This window comes from Macadamia integrifolia, chromosome 10 (genome assembly GCF_013358625.1).
Source record: "Macadamia integrifolia cultivar HAES 741 chromosome 10, SCU_Mint_v3, whole genome shotgun sequence".
NCBI classification, from domain to species: domain Eukaryota; kingdom Viridiplantae; phylum Streptophyta; class Magnoliopsida; order Proteales; family Proteaceae; genus Macadamia; species Macadamia integrifolia.
Window position 1 is genome coordinate 33,129,138 of NC_056566.1, and position 27,214 is coordinate 33,156,351.

General features: G+C 40.0%; 1 pseudogene; it reads right to left on the reverse strand.

Annotated features, from left to right (window-relative positions):
* Positions 1-3,807: 3,807 nt before the first annotated feature.
* LOC122092399 lies at positions 3,808-11,244 on the reverse strand (annotated as a pseudogene).
* Positions 11,245-27,214: the final 15,970 nt, after the last annotated feature.

A 27,214-nucleotide genomic window follows, 5' to 3' on the forward strand; every position in this document is an offset into this window, starting at 1 on the left:
CATTAAGTGCTTCAAAGAATGACTTAGCATCACTCTTCACTCATTTACTTACCTTAATTGAGAGTTTTTTTTTTTTTTCATACGGATTGGATAATTGATAGTCTCCAAAATGGGATTTGGTGGCATCTGCAAGTGATACTTCCCATTCCCAAATAGAAATGCCTAGACACAGGGAATTATCTTGGCCTACACTAAATCATAACAAAACGTCTCATTCAACTACATAACTAAAATATCTTAGTGAGACTCTGAATTTTAAACTATCTAATACCCAAAAGAAAGGTACATCTGAAAGAAATTATCAGAGCTTTATAGGATCTAGTCAAGTATTGTTGTATTAGAAAAACCGTTAAAACTCAACATCTCTAGGGATTCACCAGCAGATAAATCCCATTAAAAAAAATATCTACTGCAATAAAAATTGACTACATGGAATGAGCCCCAACTTCTCTCCCACCCGTCGATAGGCCATCTGTGCTTGGGTTTTAAGAATCAGTATCCAATCGGTGGTATAGGCATCAATCAACATTGATTCTGGATTGGTGGTATGGTATGGACAGAGGGTAAAATAATTAAAAAAACTCTTGGTATCAGTATCAGTATTTTTAAGGGCAAAATCATCCAATACAGATGATAGAATGATATGTATCAACATCAATATCAATTTCAGAATTGACCAATACTCAATCCAATACCATGAACTAAATCGATGGTCTATGCAAACAAATCCTTGGATTCCAATAAATTCTTAAAAAAACCATCAATATTAACTACTTCTTTTCTCTCAAATGAGATTATAAAATCTTGCTTGTTAAGATCCATGTGAATCCAATTGCCATGAAACATTTACCGATTAGGAGAAGATATCAGTTCCTGTCATCATGGGAATGGGTTGTGAACGTAAAAGTCTGTAATTCCAATGATTCTGAGCCCCAAACTTCATTCAAAAACATAAAAAATTCTCTGAGTTTTGGATTCTCAAATTCCAATTGAGCCAAAATATGAGAGAGAGAGAGAGAGAGAGAGATCAAAATAAGAAAATTTACAACATAAATGTTTCTTACATCTCTTAAAAGAGAAAACTGGACCATTCTTTGTTTAGTGCCTCCATCAGGAAAACTAACAAGGCCAATTCCAAGAATACCTTCAAGTTAGCTCAATCATAGTTTTAGTAATTAGTAATAGAAATAGTATCGGAAAGACACGGATCAAATAGTTTTACCTTCACTTTTGTAGAAATTTTTTTAGGGGGGCAGATTAATCCCTGCCCCCTACTATTACACCAACACAGGATCGATTGGTCTGATACCAATGATTTAAAACATGAGTTCAATGGTTGGGTTCACCTGATGATTTCTGCCTCCAACCACCAAAATGGAAGAACAAGCTTTCCGCTGCCCTCGCTATCTCTTGTTTTTCCTAGGGACCTAAAATTCGGATGCTAGGAAAGACTTCATAGCATTTTGCTCCTCATCCACTATAGTCTTTTGGGTAAGGTCAGGTTCTGCTGCTCGAACCGGAGAAATCTTGTTCTTTTATTGCTAGCGAGACCAAGTACTTTGGAATGAGATGAAGAGTTATGGACAAACAACAATGTATTTCGAGGACTATCCCCATGGACGAACTTTCTCGCCCCTCTTGCGCATTTCCCATTCAGGGATTGAAGGGAGGAAAAAAAAAAAAAAAAAAAAACAACAACGAAAAGACTTGGACAGAAGAGTGTTCAACATTGGTATAGGGATGAGGTCATTGAAGAGTATAAGATATAAATTTAAAAAATTAAAATGAATCACGAATATAGGAACAAGAAAACCTTGATGTGGGAACCCACCTCAAGGTTTAAACATGGGTTTTTCTGGTATCACAATCCAGCACAATTCCTGTAAATTAAAAACATTCTTTCATTAGTCTCAAAATAGTCTAATTAGGAACTGTGTAATAGGGAAAACAAGGATTATTTAGCATGTAATCAAACCTTAATTGTTCTGTTATGCTTTGTTCAATAAATATAGGATTAAGGACCCTACAAGTGGAGCTTCAAGCAACCAAACGAAGAACTTCAATGCAAACCTTGTTAAATGAGGAGTTGCAAGCAATAAACCAAATCAGAAGATGTAACCATCTCAACCAAACCAATCACTTATGATTCCAAGCTAAGCCACATTCTAAAATTTAGAAGGAAAACGAATAAAAATGTAAGATTGAAAATGAAGAATTATAAACCAAGCCAACCAAATGGAGGATTCATAAATGGTTAGAGATGATGAAACGATGGACAGGCAAAGCTATCTAACCTTGTACCACTTCGTGTTCATACTTGACTACCATCAAATCAACTTCCTCCACCAGCAACATCACTCGCATCTTGCCCATCCTTGAAACAAACACCCTTTGAAACTCAATTCATTTCAAAGTTTTGCAACAACGACCGTGATTCAAATCCCATTTGCGGAAAATTTTCAAGAAAAAAAGGAAATCAAACGGGGATGTTTGAGAGAGAGAGAGAGAGAGAGAGAGAGAAAGAGGCTCACGCTCAATATTATAGGGCAATAACTCTCTTTAAGTGATTTGATTACTATTTACATGGTAGACTCGACTCAAACTCAATATTATTTCAACTAAACTTTTTCACTTTAATCAAGTTCCTAACTTGTCCAAGTGTTGAGCTAACTTAGTCTAACTCATCACGTAATATCATGGAAAAATTGCAAGAAATTAACCACCTCCCTTCCTACATAATTCATTTAAAAAGCTGTTATGTTATTCCTATTTAAAAACAAAAATATTCCTAACACTATCATTGAGGTTAAAATGAAAATATAGATAAGGGAGATGTTTTAACCACCATCCTCTTGAGGTATGGAACTATTTCCCACACCCTAAGTATTCTACCAATTGAGTTAAAAGACACATATTTAAATTATAAAATCCGTTAACAAGTGCCAAACATGATTCATTCTAAGAAAAAATAACTGGTAGGAATTCTCATAAATTGTGTCTTATGACTCATTTCAATCTATAGAGAGAGAGAGAGAGGCATTATATGTTTGAATATTAGCATTTTATCCTTCACTAACCGAACCTTGGATATAAATTTAAAAATCCATGAACAAGGCCCTATCATGATTCATTCTGAGAAACTATAACTGGAAGGAATTCTTATAAATCTTGTCTAATGATTCATTTTATTCTCAGAGAGAGAGAGAGAGAGAGAGAGAGAGCTCTTTCACAAAAAATTATATAAATAAAGTACCTCAATGATCCAAGGAAAAGATGAAATGAAACAAAAACTCATAATACCGTGATACGTGAAAATCCTTTAGGCACAAAAAAATATTTTTATTTTTCTAACTCTAAATGAAAAGGAAAAAATTAATATCTTATTCATGTCACCCTATATCCATTCATCTCTCACAAACAATACCACCTAGTCCAATGACGAATGAAAAATGGAATTGAATACAAATTCAAACATTATATGTTGATGAAACACACCTTCCTTGTGCAGCTTTAAAATCATAAAAAGGAATCCACATTACTAAGAAAACATAAAGTTCGTTTGAATATGACGATTGTTTCATATACAAAGAAAAAATGTATTTAATGATTCCTTTCCTAGCAATAAAACCTAAAAGATAATATCATTTTGAATCGAGATTGATATTTCAGAGACTGCATCCAAGGTCTTGTTTAATGATCTTTCAGAGACTACACGTAAATTACCAAGGACTTGTTTAATGATCTTTCAAAGATTACACACAAATTACCAAGAACTTGTTTAATGATCTTTCAAAGACTACACACAAATTGCCAAGAACTTGTTTAATGATCTTTTAAAGACTACATAAAAATTACCAAGGATCTATTTTCAGAGACTACATGTAAATTACCAAGGACATGTACGCTGCAACAACTGCTCCATTAATAAGAAAATGCCCGACTAAATTGAAATAGTCGGATCTCATGTCCTTATAAACATGTAACTGGCCAAGCTTCACTTCTCAAAATAATGATATTTCCCATTCACTTATGACTTCCTTCTCTTTTCATAATAAAATTCTTGGCCTTGCTGATCAAAGAAAGGGGGAAGGTATGAGGGCATACCTACCTAACTAACAACAGTAACAATCCAAAGATATAACCAAAAAGTAATTACAAGAATTAGAGGAAACTCACCATTGTTTTCAAAACTTGGAAACAATCTCAGTGAAACGGGGGGTAAGGCTGTGTACACTTACCCCCTACAGTAGCAGGAGCCTGGTACTGGGTTGCTCTTTTCTTTTAGAGGAAGTCACCATCACCGTTGTAGAGAAATGAAATTCAGGTAATTGCTAAGGAGAAATTAATATGATCACAAAATAAAATACACGTAAAGATAAAGTCTTACCTCCCCTGCCTCCTCTTGTTGTCCCACCCAAAAATAGTTGAAGATACATTGTAGTTCAACTGAAACTGCATGAAATAATAGTAAATACACTTGCTTATGCTATATTATCTCCAATAGAATCATTCAAATATTTACTTTTGCAAATTGAAGCTGAAAGAGTAATTAAAAACCAGATTCTCTTAAGTATACATGATAAACATTGGTTAGTATCTCTCTAACAGGCCTAAAGTAACTTTGGGAGAAGCCATAGGAGAAGATATGCATGGCCAAGGATTAACAACAAATATGACTAAAAAATAGAGTATATTGTAAAAAACAATTCATGTAGCCAAAGCCATTTCACTGGAATAAGGCTTAGTTGAGATTGGAGTTGTATGGTTCCCTAATGAATTACCAAAAGTATGCTTATCATCATTCAGCTAAAAAATGATACAGAAATATTGATAACATGAATAATTAATTAACATAGATGATAAGAGACTAACCTAATATTTTAGTACCTCTGTACCTGAATTATAATAGATTGACTGATTTAAGCATAAGAAAATTTCAAATATGCAAGCCAACATATAACTCTTGATGAAAATGTCTTCAAAGAAGAGACAAAATAGACTGAAAGCATGACTAAAACTATCAAATACAAACAGAATTATGTGCAGGATAGATTGAAACAAAAACCAAAAAATTAAAATAAATTGAAAACATGGCAGTTCAGGCTCAATAGGGAGCAATTTAATAATTTCAAAACAAGAATTTATGATTGGCTAAAATTCCAGTTGAGTGGAAATCCTGACAGGTCCCAAGTGCGGCTGAAATCTCATGTTAGTCCCACAACTCTATGCAGGTGCGATGGACCTTGCAATATGCTACAGTAGAACAAAGAATGGCCCCTGGTTTGTATCCAAACAATGTTAGCACAAAGGGTCTTATGATGGTGTCTTAACAAATTTATAAGATAGAAGTCGAGGGTAGAAGTATGAAGTGAAATTGTCAAGGAGTAAACAAATTATGATAAAGGTTTATGGACAGAAAACTTGGACCAAATCAGAGCATTACAGAGAGAAAGAATCGAATAGAGAATGGGTTTCAGTGTTAGATGATGTTGTTAATAGCAACTCATCAGTAAACAATGTGGTTGAAGTTGATAACCAACAATAGAGGATTAATTATACCAGGCCATGATCCTAGGCAATGGAAAACATAACAGTCTTCTTGCAAGTCGCAATGGTGAGGGTTTCATATTACAGAAGACGGGATTGAAGTACAAAAGAGAAGATACTTACAAATCCTTCGTCTTGTGTCCATACATCCATGCATGCATATTTGTACACATATCTTGGCCAAGTGAGCAGAAATGAAGTGCAACTTAAAGGCTTTAAAAGGAAAAGGGGAAGGCCTACACGAACAGAAAAAAGAAGTGGTGTAAAGTAATAAGAAAATATATACAACTTAAATCAAATTTTGAAATGTAAAAGGCCCTTGAATGGATACTAATAGCTCCTCCTCCAAGCCAACCATATGGCAATACCCAAATTGCTAAGTTTAGTCAAAGAACTTCTGACAAATACTCAAAACTGTCTCAAATTTCCTTTTCCCCTGCTAGTTAATTTCAATTACAGTGGAGGGGGATGAGAGGGTTGTGGGATGATAGGTTAACATGTGATTGAAATACATGTAGTTTGTTTCAGCCCGTATAGAGTCCTTATTTATCAAGGGGGGGGGGGGGGGGAAGAGTTTACATAGGAAAACATTTGTCCATAAAGAAATTCTACACAATGCAATTTCGAGGATTTGCCAATGCTGATAAAGACTTCATCTTAAACTCAGAGACACTACCAAGCTGCCAAACAAACTCTTATCTTTACAGAGAAGAATTTGAGGCAAGTTGGAGTGCGGGGTTACCATATATAGCTTAAAGTAAGAATCCAATAATCAATTAATGAAGCAGCAACAAATAACACAATCCTATGGTTTCAAGTTCCAAGATCTATATACTTCGAGAAATCCACGAAATAACTAAGAAAAGGCTCCAAACTCTGTGAGGGAAGAAACTTCCCTCCCCCTGAGCATGAAGATATCTCCCACAATTACAAGAAACTAAAATGAAACAGGTGAAATTGGCAACCATAATATGGTTTCAAATTTTCACAGTATAATGCAGAAAATCTAACAGAATCAAGATAAATCAAAAGACATACCGTCAAGATGTTGTAAGATTCCATGCTTTCTGTCCAATTGGATGTTTTCTAAGGCATTTGATGCTCGAACTACATTCTCTGAAAGCTCATCATTCTCATATATCAAATTGTATTCATCCTTCCTATAACCAGCCATAGAAGAGCATATTCTCCAATCTGAAAGGTTGATAAGTGTCAGGGAAGAGAAATCAGGAAGCAGATAAAGAACAGGGATATGACTTACCAAATTCCTCAGAAACAGGAACCGGCCTAATCCACAGAATGGAAATATCAGTGAAGAAATGGAAAAGAGGAACAGTAAGGAATATTACTTATAACAAAGAAAGTTGTTCTGTTACCTTTCAAGGGTTGGTAAGCCTCCTGCAACTGCTGATGAAGAGGGTGTTAGATAGGTGTTTGTGGGTGACGTGGCATAGGTGTACTTATTTTTATAATTTAATATTTATGTTGTTAGTAGTTATTGGGTAGTTTTATAGTTTTCTAGAAGTATAGTTAATGGGGGAAGTGTTGTAAGTGGATGAGAGGAGTTGTAACTTCTTTGAATTCCTATTTAAGTAGGGATTACTTGGAATGAAAGATAGACTTGAATGATAATTGGTTCCTATGTTTTCTCTATTTTGAGAAGGAGGTCATGGCTTCCTCGATAAGGCCAAGAGGTTGGCTACCTTCCAATTAACCGAGACCCCAAGCTTGGTCAGTAAAGTGACTTATCTATCTATTTCCTTTTTTATTTCCTAATTCCTATTTTATCTCCTCTTCTTTCCCTATTTTATCCTTCCTCCCTGTTGTGCACATATCAGAGGGCTTCCGAATATTTCTGGACTCATGATTAGATGTGGATTCAATTTCTGAACCACCTACTCTCCTCCCAGTAGCCCTTGCTTGGGATAAATTCAGTAAGAACATTATTCAGCATAATCTATGTAAATACGTAAAACACAACTTTCAACCAGAACTACCTAAAAAGGTAAGAAATAATAACTAACAGTTTAAATCTTTAGAGGAATCCCAGTGAACCTCACGATAATATACATGCCTATGCAAGGCAGAAATATTAAATATTTCTTTCATCACATAACACCCAGCATAAGGAGAACAGAAGTCCACCCAAAACCTTGTTTTATACTATCACCATTCAATTTTAGAACTTTCATTGAAATTGACTGTTAAATCAATTTTGGAGTGTGATGTTTTCCCTCACGTATCCTAAAACTGAGAAATTATCAAAATTTTGTTTATTTTGAGATATGTGGTGGTTAGGATGAAGGCCTACACATATTTATTAAAATTAAGCAAATCGATTACAGTTTTTTTTAGCGTAGAGTTCTGAATTCAATAACTGCAAAATAGAACCCAAAATGGATATAGCATCATACCTCATACTTCAAATCTCTTTCAAGAACATCCAGATGCAAAGGACCACCTTCTGCATTCCTATTGAGATCATATCAGTTTTTGCTATTAAAATCTTTCAACTCAGCTTTCAAAAAATCCTTTTGCTACAAGAGGGAGAAAAATCATGTTGGTGTATGATGTCTTGTATTCCGTCGCAGTTTAATCCAGGGAGTATTGGTGCAGCACCTAGACAGCCAGGACGGCGGTCCTGCTAGCCGGTTAGCGGGCCGTGGGGGTTGCAAGGGGGGCGCAGCCCCCCGCTCGAATTTTTTATTTGAGGGCAATTGTAGTTTAATCCGGATTAGGGTGGCAATTGTAGTTTAATCCGGATTAGGGTTTTTTTCTCGATATATATTTGTAGCGAGGGTTTCTTTCTCTGTAATGCAAACAATACTGAGAGGTGTGAGGACGAGCGCTGTAACCCTATTCTCCATTGATAGTGAAGCAGGATCTCATCTCACCGGGGACGTAGGCAACCTTACCGAACCTCGTAAAATCCGTGTGCATTGTTTGTTTTTTTTCATTATCTTCTGCATCGTTTTAGGGTTGCGTTTCTACAAATCATTCCTAAATAAAGGGGGGAAAAGAATAAGAAACTAAAGTTCAAGTCACAATCTGAAATTAACAGTACTGCGTGAAGCAGAAAAAATTACATGATTACCAAATTATACTCTGGCAGATAAACTTTTAGGGTGTGGCCCAGTTGTGCCCAGTACAAGTATTCACATATTAGAGCGGTCAATAGCCTTCCAGCATGAAGCACATCAAAGTGCAAAAATAACGGATTAGAGAGGAAAGCTACATATAGAATTTCTTTCAGCAACTTACGCACATAGATTCCCGCATGCATATGTGTCTTCCCAATCTCTCTCCGCCCCCCCTCCCCCCCCACCAAATCCCATCTTTAATAGTTAATATCTGCATGCAGATGCTAAGGAAGATATTAATTTTGAATATTTATTTCCTCAAACACATTAATAAACTTGGGAGTAAACTGCATTTAATTGAATGACTTCAAAACCACAACAAACTTTTAGAAAAATGCTACAGAACTCCCAAACCTCAAGTTGGTATGACACCTCACCCTTAGCAGTTCGCACTGAGTGCCTAATGCAGAAGCAATTTTCAGAAAGGTACAGAATCAAATAAGAGCATTTTGGGCTTCCAATTAGCTTTAATCAAAGGCCATCTAATATGGTGACCGATGGGACTCAACCACACGATCTTCCTCTTCGATGGCCAGAAAGACACTTGCCCTCAGTTCGGCTTGGCAAGAAATGAAAATATTCAAACCAGTGGAAATGAAGAGCTGGAACATCTGAGCTATTAGGGAATTGCATCGTAAAATAAGAACATCATGATGAAAAATGGAAAAAAGGGACAATTAACACAATAATTACAAAACAAGTAAGTTTACAAGAAAAGTAGGTGTGAAACAAAGTCAACCAAGCTTGTTTTGTCATTAAATATGTAGTAGATCTAGGAAGTTTTTACTGCAGAATGAAAACATTCAAACTTGACAGACTGGAAGTTAAAAATGATGTCATCACCTAGTAAACCACATTGGCAATGCAATACGGGTCCAACAAATCACCTTCATCTTTAGTTTCAATCTGGTTGGTTGCTTGCAGCCCAGACATTCCAAGTTATTGTTTGAGTACATGCACTTGTATAATAGTATGATAGTATGATAGTATATATATATATATATGTTTTCACCTACATTTGTGTATTCATATTTTTTTTTTACCAAGAAAATGCCTGATATATTCATGTTTTATGGCTAGGAAATTTCATGAATGTATACAACGCCTTTTTACAGGAGGCATGGCTACCCAACAGGGTAGGGGAGTGGTTTGATAGCTTCCATCTCTACATGCGACAACAGATCCACAACTTGTCCTTCTGTCCATGCCTCCATCTAGGTGCTTGGAACCTAGATGTAGAGCTTACATGGGACCTGGCTAAGAGATGGTGGCCGAGCACCTATACTTTTCATCTGCCAGTGGGGGAGATGACTAGCACCCCTCTTTATTTTCATGCATTGGTCGGTCTGGTTGGCGAACCACTTACCCTAATAATTGGTAGTACATGCTGTTTGTTGTTTGGCTGGTGAGGCCCTGGGCCAACCGTTCAATCATGGATCTAGTGCCATTGAGCTTGTTTAACCATTTTTTTACTGAGCAATGGGACATCTGCGTCACTTCCCTCATGTAGGCACCTTGCCAGCCATTCATTGTGTTTGTCCTAGGTGAAAGGGTAAATGGGCATTAATACATGCTAAGAACATCTAGGGGGACCCACGGGGTTCCCACAAAAAGTATCAGAACTATCACTAAATTTAAGTCACCAGATTGACACTGTGTGAATCCGATGGCTTGGGCAGAGGCCACTTAAGGTCCAAAAAGTGACCGAATTTGGCTCGCCGGATTGACCTTGTCCTTCCATTAACTGAGGATTTCTTTAGCAAAGTGAGTCAGATAGCTGAGTTGGTTGAGTCAAAGCCATTCGGCATGGCCCATATTGTTGTTCATCCCAATCGCTCTTGTTACTCGCTCGATCCTAGTGATGCAATCTTAAGGGTAATACATCTTTTCCATAACAGATTGCCCCCGACACCTACCGAGCCACTTATGATCAGTTGGATTATTTGGGTTGCTATGTAGCTAAAGATGTTGCTTCTTCTGGTTATGGCTGAGAGGGAAGGATAACTGCCTCAATGGATTTACCTTTCATTTTTTGAATTTCCTGTCCTTTAATGCACTACAACTTTTTCGAGAGACGTGTTGAGGCATCGATAGCTTTTCATGGTCGAAGAGACACCCCTTATGATGGTTGGCGAATAGGGAGGTGCCATGTTACCTTCCTCATGTCCAACATGGTGTTAAGGGGGCCTCAAGTGCTCCGTTGGGGCTGTTCGGTTTGTACCCTTTCCCATGAGTTATGTCTTATGACCTATCCCTAATTTATTGCCCCCACACATGCTTTGGGGAGAAGTGTCATATTAAGCTTTATTTTTCATCTTCTTCACTTCCATCTTCTTATTCCCTACGCTTAAGAGTTCCATTGTTGGCGTATCATTGGTGCGCCCCATTTTCTTCCAGGACCTTCGCCACCACTGTCGTGTTTCATTCCACCATTAAGCTCTTTCTTTAACTTCTCCACTCTTCCTCCTGTCTTTGGTCTTTTCTTTCCACCATTAATGGCTTCTACCCGAGATCGGGAGGCGGAGATTGCAGCAATCTCCACCGCCAATATGGCCATATTTTCTCCTTGTGTCCCTGTTTTGTCTAGCATGGCTCAAGAGGATGCCTCTGGCTCCTTCGTTGTGCCAGTCTTTGTCACCATACTTCCATCATGGATGAGTCCTAGTCTGATCGTCTTTGGTGTCCTGAGGGGCTTTGGGCACACCTTCATTCTCATAGCAATTGGGCTCAAGGCCTTGAACTTATAGTCATCTGAAGGAGGGGGAGTTAGGTGGTATTAGGTTATGGTTCCACATCCCCGAGTCAATCACCCTCTAGACGCGCCTGCCTTAATGAATATTCTTGTATGCTGGTAAGTCACGAAGTTTGCTTGTTTGAGGAGGCCTTCATGGGTGGTCTCCACTTTCCCATTCATCCCCTTGTGGCTGAGGTATTCCAATACTTCAGTATACTGTTGTAACCCGGAAGTCACTAAGAGGGAGGTGAATCAGTGAGTCCAATTCTGATCCCTAAAACCTATTCGATATGTCCTTGTACCTGTCCCTATTTGCACATAGTCATATGCACACTTAGCCTCTCATGGGAACTTCCAAGTGTGCACATCCATTCTGTATTCCATGGACTTCAATATAAAATACAAACAACAAGCATCCACAGCATAGGATTTTTATGAGGTTTGGTAATATGCCTATATTCCCGGAGTAGTGCCTATAAAGGCTTTGTACCTACTCATCAATATACTACTTTTGACTGCACCTACAGTCGAGAGCACCCACACCCAATTTTCTCAAGCTGAAGTTGAGATGACACTTGTAGTGCTGGTACAATGTGTAGTACCCACTCCCAGTGCTTAGCACCCGCTAAGCACTCAATACATGAATACAATAAATTTGGGGCTTATATCAATGCCCTGTAGTCAAGCCCTGCCTTGTGTGTACATCCAAAATAAGCTAGCATATGCCTACAATTCATCCACAACTAACCTAGCATGTATACAATTCATCCACAACTAACCCTAGAATACATACATATCATCATATGTGCATATAATGTAAATCCAAGGTTAGGAATCCCACAACCGGTTACCTGGGATGACTAGGAACTTGCACTGCCAAGTTTGGTGCTCACACCTTCTCTCCCCTTGGCTTCTAGCTCTTCAAAACAACAACAAGCAAACCCTTCCTTGCTTTCTTCTCTTCCTCATTGGCTTTGAGTTAATGCATCATCAGCACACCTCAACCGCCTCTTTTACCTCCTTTAATGGCCTAAGAACAATTATAATCAAGCATTCATGTTCATTCAAGAACCAACAAAGAGGGGAGAGATTCTCTTTCCAAAAATATAGCCTTCCCTCACTCAAAAGTGTTTTTTCTTTCTTCCATTGTGTAGAACTTGAAAAAATGAAGACACAACAACGTGAATGGAGTCATTTGGAGTTAGGATTAGAAAGTTACGACCATTTGAAGTTGGGCCAACCAGAACACTCAAAATAGATTCTTCGGAGGAATGGCATAGGCTACGCCGGTGGCATGCACAATAAGGCAAAATTTAGGCCATCGGATTCAATCCAAAATAAACTTTAAATTTGAGCCATTAAATGATTCAAATGGCTAATAAATCTCAGCCACAAGATTAGAATAAGGGAGTCAACTGATGATGTTAGCATGATGCAGGCACTGACATCATTTGACACGTTGCCGACATGCCATTGCCTACGTTAGTTCAAAAGGTGTTAGCTTATCTCCCTTTGCACAAAAGTGAAGCACCTTTTAGTCGTTAGATCCGAATCAATCAAGATTGGCTCATCGATTAGATCTCATGATGGCATCTGGTCCGTTGCTTTAGAGCCCAAATGTGAGGGTAGTGGGCAGAGATGGATTGAGCTATTGTCTCCCTTCCCTTGGGGGGGGGGAAAGGACTTGCATCCTATCCTCTCTCCTCTCTCCTCTCTACTTCTCTTTCATGTGAGGGGAGGGGTTCGTGTCGTGTGTGCTTTGCTTGCGGGTCTCGCATCGCCGTATCGCCGCTTGGAGATACGTGGAGGCCTATTTCGCAAGAGTATAAAATTTTTCATTTGAGATGGGATTTTGATGATGGTCCAATTCGGGGATCGAGATCATAGAAATGGGGTTTGGAGTCTCCACCTAGGGTTATAGGCGTAGGACTCGAGGGTGGGCTCAATTCTTGAGAAAGGGCTCGAAATTTGGTATGATCCAGAGATTTAGGGTAAGTGTCAAGTTACAGAGTTGGGAAGGTGTTAGGCAACCAACTACCCAGTTCAATCAGTCTTCTTGCTAGATGCTTGAGAACGAACATCTTCTATAATTATTACTATTCTATATGTATGGCTAGGTTATCACACATATATACATTAATTGAATTCAAATTACTATATACACTAAAACAAGGTCTGTATGAAGTCTACATTATGACAAGTTGGTTGAGAAATTATACCTGAACTTAACCCCTGTTTTGGGTCAAGAGGGGTGGGCCCCTGATTAGTACTGGCCCGGATTGTCTTTTAGATTCTCCTCGCTTAGGGGAAGACAGTCTTGACCTCCAACTTCCTTTCTTGAGAGATGCTGATTGTGATGGTATTGGGATAGTATTCCGGCTAGGAACGGTTACTTTCTGATTGAGATTCAGACAGAGCTTCAGCTAGGGAAGGCTATTTCTGGATTTAGGATGAGATGGTACTCTGGCAGAGCTTCCACTGGGGATAGGCTAAGGGAGGGCTAGGCTGAGGTGGCACTCCAGCAGAGCTTTGGCTAGGGAAGGCTATTTTTGGATTTAGGATGAGGTGGCACTCTGGTAGAGATTCTGCTGGGGATGGCTATTTCTGAAAAGATTCCAGGGACACTCGGACAGGGGTTTGGCTAGGAATGACTATTTCTGAATGGAAATAGGCTGACCTAAAAATAGATTAAAGAACTTCAAAGTCTCAAAGAACACTTTTAAGATCTGAACAGAGTTTTAGATCTTAACAAAGATCTCTTCGTAGACTCAAAGAACCTCAAAAAGGGGGGGGTTTCTTTCTCAGGAACGCTCAAGAATGCTTAAGAACACTCAAAGAACACTCAAGAACACTCAAGGGAAGTGGCTCAAGAACATACTAATTTTGGCTAAAAACTGGATCTAACTAAGAATTTGGATTGAAGACCTTTAAGATCCCGAAGACCACTTCGAAGATCCGAATGAGTTTTCAAATCTTGACGAAGATCGCTCTGAAGATTAGAAGAAAATCAAGAGGGGGAGGGGAGGAAAATTTCACTATGAAAGAGTGAAGTAGGATTTTGGTGTGTTAAAATTAAAGTGGGGTATATTTATAGTTTTTTTCTGGCCAATAAGAGAGGGGGCACCTCTTTATCCAATAGACGAAATGGTGAGGTTTTGCTTAAGGTGGGGGATAAGGCTTTTACACACTGGGTAAAGGGGGGAGTTGAAGGCAAAATGGGTGGGGAGGGCTTTTGTCCGTTGGGTAAAGAGGGGAGTTGAAGGAGAGAGAAATACTAGCAAAAGGAGGGGTTTTTTGGCTTTAAGTGGGTGAAGAGGGGATTTCTTCACCCATCGGGTCAGAGGAATACGAATCCCATCTGTTAACAACGACACGCGGGACCCGATTTAAGTGCCTGAGGTATGGTTAGTTTTAGGTAGGTAATGTGGGTGATGTCACGGATGCACAATAGATGTCACGCTGGTAATGGTCGAGGAGGTACGAGCATGGGCAGCGGGCGCATGCATGCATGGGCAACAGGCGCATGCATACATAGGTAGCAGCCAGTGTACGTAGGTTTATGGGTTAGCCTGTTGGCAAGCATACAACAGGGCAAGGGGTGTGCAACAGTAGGGGGTGTGTAGCAACAGAGCCACGGGGTGCAACAGTAGGGCCACGGGCTTGTGCCCGCGGTGCACAGGCCAGCAGGCCATGGGCAGGTGGGCTATGTCCAGCAGGGGGCTTTGTATGGTAGGGGCTGTGTGTGGCAGGGTCTTGGCATGGCCATGGGCAGCACGCACTAGAGCCCATGGGTAGGAGCCATGCGCCGCTGCCATGGCTGTGACCATAGGCAGCCAGCACGCACATTAGGTTTCGATAACGATTGTGGGAGATCCATCGATCCAATTTTGGCATATCATATATCGTCGGAATCATATTTTTGAACACTATTCATCTGTATGATCATCTTGACCAGATTCCTTCGTATATAAAAAGCCAAAATTGGACCCCTTCTCTCCCTTATGGGGATTTCCAGGGTTTCAGGTCTGGGAGTGTTACTAGGTTATCACAGTAGGTAAGGGATGAACTTTAGGGTGTTTGAGGTAGGTAGGGGATTTTTCTAGGTTTCCAGGACTGTCCATGTGCACGACATATGTGTGGGAAAGTGTATTTTTTTGGAGATGATTGCGAGAGATTCGTCGATCCAATTTTGACATGCTATATATTGTCAGAATTGTATTCTTGAGCATTATCCATTCGTACAGTCATCTTGACCAGATTCCTTCATATATAAAAAGTTAAAATTAGACCTTCCTCTCTCCCATGTGGGGATTTCTAAGGTTTTGGGTTGGGCAATGTTTCCATCAGCATCTCTGTTGGTCAGAAGCCAGAAGTCATGTCCAAGATCCATATTTCATTATAGCTAGACGAGGGTGACAAAATTGGGTGTCTATAAATTGACCTTCTTTGGCCAGGCCTATGCCAAAAGCCAAAGGGCAAAGAAAAGAACGACCACATTTTGTCACCCAGAGCATGTACGGCCGTCGTCTTGCTCTTTTATGATGGAGTTGAAAAATGCAACAGATAATGTCTCTAAAGTTATAGGACTTACCTAGGCTGCCAATTGGGGGAAAGGAATTCGCTGCTCTTCCAATCCTGCAAAAAGGTTAGTACTTTGATCTTTGACTCTCCCTTAGCTAGGCCTCGTATGTGCCAGTTTAGGGAATATGGTCTCCATGCCAGGTCTTTTGACCCAATCTAGACTATCTGGGACCGAGGGTTATAAGAGAGGAATTCGCTACCCTTCCAATCTTGCAATAAGTAAAAACATTTATTTTTTGATTTTTCTTAGCTGGGCTTCACATGTGCCAGTTTAGGGAATTTGGTCTCCAAGCTGGGTCTTTCGAACCAATCTAGACTATCTGGGACTAGAGGTTATAAGAGAGAAATTTACTGCTCTTCCAATCTTACAGCAAGTAAAAACATTTGATTCTTGGATTTTCCTTAGCTGGGCTTCACATGTGCCAGGTCAAGGAATTTGATCTTCCAGGCGGGTTCTTTTGAACTGGGCTAGGCTATTTGGTCTTCTAGGCGGGTTCTTTTGAGCGGGGTGAGGCTATCTGGTCTTCCAGGCAGGTTCTCTTGAACCGGGCTGGGCTATCTGGTACTGTCAATTATAGATAATCAAGGAATTTGATCTTCCAGGCGGGTTCTTTCGAACTGGGCTGGGCTATCTGGTCTTCCAGGCAGGTTCTTTTGAACCGAGTGAGGCTATCTGGTCTTCCAGGTAGGTTCTCTCGAACCAGGTTGGGCTATCTGGTACTGTCAATTATAGAAAATAAATTTGCTGCTATTTCAATTAATAATTGAATCTTGATTTTGTGATCTTTGGTTCTTTGATTCTTCTTTGGATTTTTAATCTTTTTGACTTCTGAATTGAAATCTTGATTTGCTCTTGATTTGGATTTGATTTGAATTTTTATTTTCACATAAATTTTACTTTCCATTTGAATTTGATTTTCACCTTGCACATGAATGTGATGTAAATTTTACCTATCACACGATATTTGATTTGGGTTTTGTAATTTGAGGTAAAAATTTTTGAGCTATACCTTGGAATTGGAATTTTGATCTTTAATTCTTAACTTTATTTATTTATTTATTTTTTTTTGTTTTATAAAATGGTCCCCCTCCCCTGTTCATTCTTCATTCTAACTTTTCTGGTTGAGTTTTGAGTTCTTGGAGCTCTCTGGTTTTCCTTAAAGTTTTCCTTCTTATTCTTGGAGTTTTTCACCTTGTTCTTGAAATTCTTAAAGATATTCATCCTGTTCTTGAGGGAGGAGTTATTTAGAGAATTTAATATTCTTGTGGGCTTTTGTGCAAATTGAAAAAATTTTTAGGGCTTCTTACAATTTGGAAAATATGACTGAAAGGAGAAAGATGAAAAGTCTATGGGAGAAGGTCAGCTTGAGAGCTACAACAGTCCTTATCACAGGGATGAGGGCTTGGCTGACTGGTATTTTGGGTAGACTCTTTACAATAGTCGGAATCATGTTTGCAACTCTATATGGGGTTCTTGGGTAAGTCTTTACATTTCATTCCTTATTTTGATCATCTTTTATTCCTATTTTGTTGTTCTCTCTTTTTTTATTTATTGTATTATTTTTTCTATTTTCTTTCTTTCTTTATTTTTTTTCATTATTTATTTCCATTAGTATGAGGAGAAGGAACCACCTACCTTAGCCTCCCATGGCCATCTGAACATGTCTCAGGTGGCACATTCCTTTTTGTTATTCGCTGTGGGTCAGTGCCTCTTTAGTGACCTCCGAGGGGGAGTAGATATCTACTTGGTGCACTTCCTCAGAGATCTTCACACAGTCGAGTCCTGGGACTGGGGCGGGGCCACCTATGCATAGCTCCTGTGGTCCTTAGACCTGTTGTCTGACGGAGATAGGGGCCTCAAGAGGGTAGGCTTTATTATTCAGGTCACTTTTCTTCTTGTACCCATTTCCTTTCATTCATTCAGTCTGCACTTTCTTAGTTTAATCTCTTGAAACAGCCTTGGTGCTTTGAGCACTTGGGGACCATAGCCCCTAGACTGAGGGATACTCAGACATTCTTCTTCCCTCTAGCCACGAGGTGGGGGGATAACCAGGTGGTCAGTGCTCGACACCATCCTCCGGGGACCACTGCTCCTTCTCTTTTGAACGATCTTACTGAGGTATGCCATAATTCACACTGAAATTCTATTTTCTTGATGTTGTACTTACCCTTCCTTGGTTTTGCAGGTTACTTGGAGACCATTCCATGACCTTGTATTTTCAGATTCCGAGAGAGTCGCCTTGGTTCATCAATTGTCCGAGAACCGAGTCCTTTTTTAGGGCATGTGGGGCCATGCTTGGTACTTAGGAGAGAGAGTAGTACCCCTATGGTTAGTTATCGATCCATGCCCTTCTCCCGATCTTCCTCCACCCACTATACATTATTTAGAGATTGTCCCTACAGACGATGGGATAATTTTGGGTTTAGGATTGTGGTAGAAGCTCCTGTGTCTAAGAAGGCAATAAGTTTGATAGGTTTAGCATAAGGTTCAGGGATAATTTGAACTGAGACATAAGGAAGAGAAACTAGCTAACAGTGGAGGAGAGGGGGTCGGACACTGGTCTGAGAAGGGGATAGAAAAGGTATCACTTGGTAGAGGGGATTAGATTCCTCGGATGCCTGGATGACTAGCTTTTTTTGGATTGATATCTTCATTTTTCTTGAAAGGAAGTGTGATGAAGAAATCAGGGTTCTGCCATAAAGGGTGAGAACACTTGGTGAGAAAATCCGAATGAGATTCTGCATAAGATGTGGTGAGGATATGTTCTTTGATTTCCTCAAACAGAGAGAGACCTGCATCCAACAAAGATATACTCATCTTCACCTAGGAGCCATTAAGTTTGCTCTCTCTTTCCATGGTAGAAAAGGACTCCTAGTGGTCTCTCGAGTTGCCCTACTTGACAGTCGATTTTTAAGGTACCAACATGCCGTGATTGCCACTGTTCAGACAACTTTGAATGCTGGAACAGTGTTTTTAATGCTGTATCCTAACTTTAATATTCCACTGTCTGATCCTCTTCTCCCCACTGGCCTAAAATTCCAAATCCAAATTACTGGTGTTCCCCAGAATGGGTCATCTTCAGGTGGAAGGTGAGAAGACAAAAGGTGGAACCAGTGAGGTATAGGGGTAAAGAGTTGCAAGAAGTGAAGGATGGTTAGCTTAGGCCGAGAACATCCTGGAGGGGGAAACATCCAACGAGTGGTAAACCAGTGGATGATGCTTAAAGGGAAGGTGAAGGCAATAATGTAGGCGGAGTAGAGGTGCCAAAAGATACATTAAGGTCTTGGATGATTTCTGGGGGAAGGCCTGGTGGAAGGGAACAACAGAGGTGATGGCTAGGTGGTGGAGGTGGTGTCTGAGAAGTAGAGGCACCAGGGGTTATGGGGAAAAGTAAAGGGATAATGGCGAAAGTTGAGGTAGGTCGGGAGAGAAAATCTAGCTAATGGAGTATGGGAGGACTCCTTTCTTGATTCGGATAGGGACTACGGAGCCTTCCTACTTGTGGTCTCGATGGTCCAGTGGTATGTTTCCCTTTCTTGAGTATTGTCTGTAGATTCTTTCTTGTTTTGGTCTTAATTGACGTTCTTCCAGGGGAGAGTGAGATGTATAGATCCTTCTGCTGTTCGGTCGCATGCTAGTGCTACTGATCCTTCACAAGCAGGGCCCTCTACTAGTATCGGCCAGTCTCTCAGGGTGGCTATCATCCCCTTTCATGGCTTCCCTGCCTGAACCTAAACTAATGCAGCCAACCCTAGTCTCCCTCATCTTCTGGAGCTGAAACAGATGTAGACGCTTCGCTTAGACTGCCTATTCCTTATGATTATGTGAGTATCTGATCATTTTCCAATTAACTCTTGATTTCCTTTAGCTGATATGCACTTTCTCAGGTGTCTTCGAAGGTCTATGCTAAGATTAGGAGGATGCACTATGGCCTATGCGAGGTGATAGTTGCCAAGGATAGGGAGATTACCTGGCAGGTTGCACTGATTCAGGACCTGACCTAAAGGCTGGAGCAGGTTGGACTAGCATCTATGGATTCCTTGGTGCTTCATGAGGATGGTTTAGAGTACAGTTCAGATGATAGCTTCTGACCCATAGGGATTTGTTCCTATATTTTCTGCAAACACAAACACATGGATATTTTTTTTCTTTTTTCTTTTTCCCTCCCCTTGTTTGTTCATTATTTTATTTTAGCATCTTATGAAAACTTACTTTTGGCATAAAGAAAATATTTATTTATTTTTTTGTTTGGTTGCAATGCTTAGGCACAATTAATTCCATAACTCAAGTCATATTTAGAATAATCAAGATAACATGAAAATCCAAATACTTCCTCATTCCATTACCAAGTGAATTACATGAAAGGGGGATAATTTTCCTACCACAGACAGGATTAGTAAATAACAAGGTGGGGAGACAATTTTTGAGGTGGGTGAAAGTTCACTAACTCTTCTGGGTCCATCTCCTCGAGCTCGTATTGTCTACTGATGTACATAGGCAAATAAAAGGATGTGTGAGTCAATCCCATCAATCTGACATAGTTGTGGCCAGGGGTCTTTATCAGAAAATCTTCTTATGGCTTCCCTAGGAACCTCTATGTGATATCCTACACAGCCCTTTCCTGGAGGTACTTTTCTAATCGGTGATAAGGTCGAATTTCAGAACTTCTCTCTTATCCCGGTAACAAATAACTCTGAGTGGAATTCCCCTTAATGGTGTGGTGAGCTTCAGTTTCTCGATGAGCCAAATCTAAAAAATAGAAGGACTCCCTTGATAATGATCTAGTTCAAATCAATGGCCATAGCTCATGTCATCAAATCCCTTGAACATTTCTGTAGAACCATAGGGACAATGTCACCTCCCTTTTTCAACTGTTTTACTACCTCAATCAGAACAGATGGTGCACCATGGTCGGGAGTGCGGAGAATATAACAAGCTATCATACAAAGTAAATAAGCATTGAGGGATCTCTGCTGATGGATTCCTCCCATTGGTAGATATTGGATGAAGATCTGAGCCACCTTCAGAATGTCGATCTTCCCATACTTGACAAACTACTTTACTTCTTCTTCTTTCCATCCGAAGAAATCTTGAATTTTCTCTAAGCAATCTTCCTTAAGAGTGTTGGAACAAACTGCCTTTGGGTGGAGATAGCATACAAACCCAAAATTCGTCAAGAGTTGGGAAAATCTCCACTAATCCAAATTGAAATACATGTAGGTTGGCATCCCAGTGTTGAGGCAATTGCCGGAGTAATTGGTGATGTAGCTTCACACATCCAATCCAGGCCAGAAATGACACATTCATGGATTCTAGCAGTCCTAATGCCCACATATTTATGTCTAAGGTCCATTTCCTCAACGTCTTATCCAACAAGCCCATAAGTTTTCTTGAACCCAACACAAAACAATGAAATATGATGATTTATCCGAGCATTACTCATTAGCTAATGATTCAAACAAGCCTTTACCACTGTTGCATCAAGCTCTTCTTTTTTTTTTTTTTTGACTTTGATTGACCAAAGGTAGAGAGCAAACTAGCCTTGACGAACTGGTGTCGGGTGGTGATTTTCTTTTAGGGGATAGAATCCTGGATAAGAATGGATGGACCATAGGTGAATGACAGATACCTAATAATAGCCTTGTATGTCAAATAGTAATTCTTGAGGGATAGAATCCTGAATAAGAAGTGATGGACCAATGGGTGTATGACAGATACCTAATGGCCTTTCATGCCAAATGGTGATTCTTGGGGGGACACAAACTATGATGATCTTTTAAGATACTTTGATTACTAATCAAGGAACCGATTTATTGCCTTTAGAAGGTTGACACAACACTTGCCCATGTCAAGTTGCCTATGTCTCCCTCGAAAGGAATCAGGTCTGATGTAGTTTAAGCTATTCACCCTTTCAGAGATAATATTTCTTGAGTTGATCCATGTTGACCAATCCGGGTATTTCTTCACCGTTGTGGTCTACAAGTTTCATAGCATTGCCTAGTGAATCTCTTTGACAGTGAATGGGCCACTCCAGTTGAGCCTGAACTTTTCCCTAGGATCATAAATTGGGCCTTTTTGTTCTCATAGAACGAGTTCACCCACCTCTATGTGACGGGGCTTTGCATTCTTGTTAAAGGCCCTGACCATTCTCAGTTGGTATTTTTTCAGATTATCCATAGCTTTCATGGGCCTTTTATCGAGAAAATTGAGCTCATCATGTCTGGACTTCACCCATTCTCCTTCAGGTAGCTGACTATTAAGGAGTACCCTTACGGATGGTACCAGGATTTCCATGGGTAGAACCGCCTCAACTCCATATACCAAAGAGAAAGGTGTTGCCCCTATCAAGGATCATACAGAAGTCTGATATGCCTATAAGGCAAAGGGTAACTTATCAGCCCAATCGTTGTATGTTTCGGCCATTTTCTGTCGAATGACTTTGATGTTCTTGTTAGTTGCTTCTATTGCCCCATTGGTCTATGTCTTGTAAGTGGTAGAGTGATGCCTTCTAATACCGAACTTTGTGAAGATTTTGTCGGTCTTGCCCCAGAAGTGGGATCCCTGATCTGATATCAATTCTTGAGGTACTCCATATCGTGCAATGATATTTTTTTGGATGAATTTGGGTACCTTAGCAGACATGAGGACTGCATACGAATGAGCTTCTACCCACTTGGTGAAATAATCAATGGCTACTAAGATGAACTCGTGGCCATTGGATGCTTTAGGGTTCATCTTCCCAATGATGCCGATGCCTCAAGTGGAGAATGGCCAAGGTGAACTAAGCGAATGCAGCTCTGTTGGTAGGATATGTATGATATTAGTAAATATATGACACTTGTGGCATTTTCTGACAAAGCCCATGCAATTTGCTTCCATTGTGTTCCAGTAATATCCTAGCCTAAGGATCTTTTTAGATAACATCTTGGCATTCATGTGGGGTCCACAAAGACCTTGATGAATTTCCTCCATGATGGTTGTAGCTTGTTCTTCATCCACACATAATAACTATATTCCGTCATAGGATCTCTTGTATAACAGATCCTCTTAAAGAATAAATTGGGTGCCATATCTTATCAGAAACTTCTTTTCTTTATCAGTTGCTTCAACTAGGTACTTCCTTTCCTAGATGAAATCCATTATGTGAGTGAACCAAGACCGACCATCCACAATGAGAGAGTTCACGAAATTATGATAAATGGGCCTACTTCTTTGTTCTACCAAGAATGGTTGGACTCTAGCTATAGGGTTGCACTCTACCATAGAAGCCAAGGTTGCAAGGGCATCAGCAAACCTGTTGTTATCCCTTTGGAAGTATTCGAATGAAATCTTCTCAAAGTGTTCAATCACCTCTTCCAGATGTTCTTGATATGGCTTCAGCTTCTCATCTCTAGTTTTCCACTTTCCTTGTGTCTGGCAGATGACAATGGATGAATCACTGTAAACCTTGATCCTTTTCACGCCAATGGTTAAAGCAGTTTTGAGCCCAAAATCACAAGCTTCATATTCGGTAATATTGTTGGTATAGGGGTAGTCGAGGCAAAATGATGAAGGTAAATAAGCCCGTCAGGAGTGACAAGCAATATTTTCGTGCCATAACCGTTCAAATTGACCGCTCCATCAAAGAATAATTACCATTCATTAATTGTATCTTCTTCCTTTACCACTACGATTCCTTCATTGGGAAAGGAATCATCCAAGGATCTTCCATCTTCTGTGGGGTGAGCAGCCAAATGATCAGCTATGGCCTGGCCCTTGATAGATTTCTGAGTAACATAGGTGATGTCAAACTCTGATAGTAAAAGTAACCAATAGGACATCCTTCCTATTAAGGCCGGTTTCTCTAAGAGATATTTGATGGGATCCATCTTTGAGATCAAGTGCACCGGATAGGAAACCATATAGTGTCGCAACCTTTTAGTTGCCCAAATCAATACAGCACAAGTTCTTTTCAAAGATGTGTACCGGGTCTCATATTCCAGAAACTCCTTGCTGACGTAATATATGGCATGTTCCGCCCCCTTTTCTGTCTCCTTCTATGCTAACAAAGAGCCCATACAGTATTCTCCCAAGGACAGATACAACAGAAGTGGTTCTCCTTCCACAGGCAGTGTCAATACTGGTGGGTTCATGAGGTATCCCTTGATCTTGTCAAAAGATTATTGGCATTGGTCATTCCATTCCGTTGGCTAATCCTTCTTCAATAGCTTGAAAATTGGTTCATAAATTGTAGTCAACTGAGCTATGAATCTGCTAATATATTGGATGTGACCCAAAAATCCTCGTATTTGCTTCTTAGTCTGAGGTGTGGGCATTTTCTGAATTGCCTTGATCTTGATAGGTTCAACTTCAATGCCTCTTTCACTTACCAAGAAGCCTAACAACTTTCCTGCCGTTGTTCTGAACACACGCTTCTGAGGGTTCAACTTTAGCTGATACTTCTTGATTCTTTCAAAGAATCACCTTAATGCGGGAATATGCCCCTATCGATCTTTTATCTTTACTATGATGTCATTCATATAGACTTCCACATCTTTGTTCATCATGTTATGCAGTATAGCCATGGCTTTTCTTTGATAAGTTGCCCCAGCATTCTTCAGTCCAAAAGACATCACCTTATAATAATCGGTTCCCCACGGAGTGGTGAAGGCTATTTTCTCACGATCCTCTGGGTGCATGCTTATTTGCTTATATCCCGAGAATCTATCCATGATAGATAACAAAGCATGCCCCACCATATTATATACCAATACGTCAATGTGGGGTAATGGGAAGTCATCTTTAGGGCTCACTTTGTTAAGATCTCGGAAGTTTATGCACATCCATACCTTCCCATCTTTCTTTGGTACTGATACAATATTGGCCAACCAATGGGGGTACTTCACCACCTATAGGAACCCCACATTCCATTGCTTCACAACTTCTTTTCTGATCTTTTCACTCCATTTTGGACACATTCTTCGAGCTTTTGTTTTAGCGGCATTACCCCAGGGTAAGTCGACAATCGATGCTGCACAATGTTGGGGTAGATACCAAGCATATCCTTATAAGACCAAACAAAGACCTTGACAAATTCTTTAAAAGATTAATCATCTGCTCTGCTTCTTCATCATCAAGGGTAGTGCCAATTTTTACCTCTCGAAGGAATTGGTCGATTCGATTCCTAGATTAACAACTCGAGTATCCTCACGGATGGGTCGGGCTTTCTTTGGTTTGCATTATTTTATTAATTCTTGATATTTATGAAGATCTTCATCGAAAAAAGGAGGCAAGTCATACTCGGAATCAGTGATTTCATTCATCAAAGAAGGAGTAATAGACTGGACATGCAAGGACTCTGGACTCTTCTCAAGAGGGGAGGCTGACACGAAATCATAAACAACAGATTTGACTACATACTCGATAATTGGCTTGATACTTTCGCTAGGGGTATTCAGGCTGGTTGACTCAAAAGCATGAGCAAACTTGAAGTTTTCTCCAATGCTTGTCCAGTTTAAAGTGGTTCAGTGACTTGATAGATGAGGAGGTATAGCAAAGGGCCTTCTTCTCCTTCTGAGAGAGTTGCTGCTACTTCTTTAGTGGCACAATAGTTTTCTTGGATGGGTGCTTGCTTCTTCATGAATACCAGTTGGTCAGTCTCGTGCTCTCGGAAGCCAAACTTTCTGAGGGATGAAGATTGGTGGAGATTACTTAATCCCTTTTCTATGAAGTCCATCTTTTTGAGCCTATTGAGGGAAGCCATCCCATTGCCTCAGTCACATTTTTGACCACCTTCATGAGCCTTCCCATTGCAGTTGGGTTGGGCATAGTATATACAGACCATCATTCTCTATGCTCTTCTTTGCTTTGCATACACACTTCTTCTTCTGAAAGGGTGAGGCTTAAGCTCAGGTAGCTCTTGGGCTCTTGGATTTTGTAGGAGGGAGCAAATGAAGCCTTTCAAATCAATGGGAAGTGGTAGACTCTAGGTGAGCGTTATCTTCTTCTCCCATTATCTCTTTATGAGAACTCGAGGACTAGGTGCCTCCTTTGATTGGATCAATGTTGTAGGATCACTAGAAGAAGGTCTAGTCTCAATCAGTACAATTTCTGCTATCCCAGTGATGCAACTGTCTTGGTCACTTTCATTGACTTGCATTTTCTATTGTTCCACTTCATGAGTCACCAAGTCGAACTCGTCTTTAAAAAAACTTCAAATCCTGGTTGCCTCTTTACCGCAGTTTCATCAAACCATTGCTCCACATTTCCACAATATGGGAAATCCTCTCCTTTTTTTACAAAATATCCATTGAGAGTAGGGTAGTAAGAGATAGAGATCTTCATAGTCATCCTTAGCCATTTCTGTCCTTTGGTGGGTGGAGGAGTGTACCCGAGACCATTCTTCCCTTTGTTCATGGCCAAACTAGGCTACTTTGGAACTTCTTGATGATATTTCCTCAGTGCCATGCTATGAAAATAAGGCATGTTCTTCATCATCTGATTTACCGGTGGACTCTAGATGGTTTCATAGGTAGCTGGGATTTCTTCTTTTAGAGCCTCTTTGACAATGGCTGCAGATGTGGTGTCTAATTCAAAACCACTCAGTTGCACCTCCTGGTCTTGTTCTTCCCCATTTTCAATGTTGGCCAAAGTGTTAACCGCTTCAGGATCTCCGACCACTATGACCACCTTTCCCTCATGAATGAACTTCATTTTTTGGTGAAGACTAGAGGATACTGCCCTTGCAGGATGTAGCCAAGGCCTTCCCAAGAGCATGTTAAAAGCTGTCGGTATAGCAATGATATGGAAATCAACATCAAACTTCACCGGGCCAATCTTTACAGCAAGGGTGATGATGCCAAGAATCTTCCTCTTGGTATTGTCATATGCCCTTATGGTTTGGGTGGTCAGCCTCATTTCCTCCAAGTTGATGCCAATACTATTTATTGATCTCAATGGTAGCACATTCAAAGCGGACCAGTTGTCAACAAGAACTTGGGGAACCACTTTGTTAAGGCATTCAACTATAATGTGGAGAGCCCAATTGTGTTGGGTTTCCTTAGGAAGCTCAGAATCTGAGAACATCAAGGACTGCACTGCATATGTTGCTCCTATTATATGTGTAAGGTGTGTCAAATTTATCTTGATCGACACTTGCACATTAGCGAGAGACTTGAAGACTACTTCACAGTGCGAAGAGGACGCCATCAACAATCCCCAAATGGAGATATT